The sequence below is a fragment of the Tupaia chinensis genome, unplaced genomic scaffold (genome assembly GCF_000334495.1).
Source record: "Tupaia chinensis unplaced genomic scaffold, TupChi_1.0 Scaffold142763_1, whole genome shotgun sequence".
In the NCBI taxonomy this organism is placed as follows: Eukaryota; Metazoa; Chordata; class Mammalia; order Scandentia; family Tupaiidae; genus Tupaia; species Tupaia belangeri.
Genome location: NW_006202609.1, coordinates 210412 through 213488, shown reverse-complemented (window position 1 = coordinate 213488; position 3077 = coordinate 210412).

Here is a 3077-nt window from a genome sequence, read left to right as displayed (position 1 = left end):
TCCAAATTCATTCTATAAAACCTCCATTGTTCTTATTCCCAAAATGAGTAAGACTACAACAAAAAAGGAAAACTACAGACCTATATCTCTGTAGTTGCTACAAGAAGAGTGAAACTCCCCTTCATAAATACATTTATAAAATGTATCCTGTGATGAAAAATTCTCAAAAAGACACTTGCTAACCATATTCAACACCATATTAAAAAGGTTATTCATAATGACCAGGTAGGCTTTATTCCAGGGATGCAAACATATGCAAAACCATAAATGTAATACACCATATTAATAGAATGAAAAATAAAAAGCACATTATTTAAATTGATGCAGAAAAAACATTTGACAAAATGCAACATTTCTTTATCATTAAGATGCTCAGAAAAATTGGCATGGAAGGATCATTTCCTTCTCCCATGAGTACACATGCCCTGTAGCAAAAAACCTCTCTCAAAAAAGATTAATATGCTTATATCTTTGATTTTATTATTACATATTGCACACATGCTTTTAAAAACTATACTGGGGACCAGTGGATGGCATGGTACTTAAGGTCCTGGACACTGCCACATGGCTGACCATGGTTCGAGTCTTGGACCTGGTGGCTTGCTTTCTCACGTTCCCTCTCTCTTCCTCTCTGTGTTTCTCTCTCTGGCCAAAATAAAATAAATGAATGAATAAATAAAATTAAATAAATAATTAAAAAAAACTATACTGTACTACATGAAGTCATACAATTATATGTAAACCAGAAATCACAGAAATTTTTTAAAAGAAAAAAATTATTGAGACAGAAAATACACTTAAAAAATAAAAAAGCTAGAAGTCAAATGAATTATAGTCCATATTTCCTTCTACTATTTCTTTGATGTGTGATTTTAATCACTACTCTTCCCTGACATTTTATTTTAGTGCCAAGTAAATGGGGATAACAATATTGTAGAACTGTGTATAATCATAAGGATAGCTCCATTCATTGAGTACCTGTTTTAATAATCATAACAATAAAATAAAGGGTGTGGGAAGCTGCACACCAGCGAGTCTGCCGAGGTTTCTCAGAGGGCAAACAATTACCATGATTGGTTCCCTTCCAGACGACGACGACGACCAGGAAGACGACAACTGAAGAGCCTGAAGAGCTGAAACACCGCGCAGTCTCCAGACGACCCTGAAGATCCTGAAGAGCTGACACTGCATCGTCTCCAGACGACCTGGGAGATCCTGAAGAGCTGTAACACTACATCGTCTCCGGACGACCCTGAAGAGTTGTGATACCGTGTCGTCTCCGTGCTGCTCACAGTAGACGACGCGACCCTTAAGAGCTGTGACACTGCGTCGTCTCTGTGCTGTACCGTGCTGCCCACAATAAACAGACGACACTGTCGTCTCCGTGCTGTAACACTACGCTGCTTGCCCCGGCTCTCACTCCTTCACTCAGGAAACCCGTTCAGCTGTCTCCCCGGGTCGGGACAAGAGGGAACCAGCAGTTAGCGTAATGGCTATGTTGCTGGACTCCCACGTAGTCGAACGTGGTTTGCGTCCCAGACCCGGTGGCTTAAAACTCATGCCGGGCGCGTATGCATGCATGCCCAGGATCCCGAGAGGAGAATGGAGGAGAAGGGATTGCAGCGTGACCATCCCCCCTGGGTGGTGATTTCTCGCTTTCTGTCTCTCTGTCTCTCTCTGTCTGTCTGGCGAGCACACATGTCCTATAGTGAAAACTTCTCAAAAAAAAAAAAAAGAAAAAAAAGAAAAAGTACTGTGTAATTATGGGCAAGTAACTAAACTTCTCTGGATCAGCACTGTGTAGTTATGGGCAAGTAACTAAACTTCTCTTGATCAGCACTGTGTAATTATGGGCAAGTAACTTACCTTCTCTGGATCATGCCTTTCTCATTTATTAACACAATAATTATAGTATTTTGGGGGAAAGCCTGTGGAGATTCTTAAATGAGAAAGCATGTATAAAATAACTAACATGACATAAACACATTATTTAAATTTCATTTTAAAATGTTTTAAATTATTATACTTTATAATACTGATTATTTATTATTTTATTTACATTAACTGTCTATGTTAAATTATATTGGTATTCAGTTTGTTTTCTTTCATTTAATTTATTTTTTATTTAAATTTATTTATTTTACATTCATTCACTGTATATCATTGCAGCATGCAACGTGATTTTTCCCACACAGAATAGAGTGTATATTTAAAGATATTACAATAGGATACTTTTCCATTTTCTATTTTAATTTTTGTAGCAATGCAAATTTTCACTTAAAACGATTGCTTTAAGTTAAAATTTATTTGATTCAATTTTAATAAGTACATTAATCGATAATAACAGAGTTGATGTTCAAACATGACAAAAATCTTAAATGTGGCATATGAATGACTAAGGTCTACAAAATGCCACCATATGTCACGGTGTGCTAAGAACTGTGATATTCATTTGGTAAGATGCCATAGGAAAGCTAATCCATATTTTGGCCTTCTAATACAACACAACTTCCTAGAAGATTTTACTTTCTGACTGAGAAATAGAAGTCACACATATGGTACCTGTATATAAAACCATCCACTACACTAAATCCACATTGGAAAATGTGTACATGTATGGGGGATGTTCAATTACAGTCACTATCAAATGTTATATTAGTTAGTTCAATAAGCTTTATGATGCTTACAAGTTTCAGGCCTTGTTCTAGATGTCAGATATATAAAAATCAATAAAATTTAGTTCTTGTCATCAAGTAACTTATAGTCAATGGGGGAAAGGAGATAGCAGACATATAAACATAAAAGGTAAAAAAGGGCAGAAAGTGCTCCATTATAAGTTAGGACAGATCCCAGTGTGAAATCAGAAGATTGACAAAGAGGAAGAGGAGTCTAGAAATACGGTAATGGCATTACCACAGAGTACACACCCTCAGAAATACCTTCTTGAGAGAGTGAAAATGCTTACCTCTACTTAACAACTCCATTGATCATTGGGTTTACACCCTTTATTCTGTTGATATAAGCCTGAACAACATCTGTACATTTTACCTGCAAAATACAATAATTTAGTTAGCTGG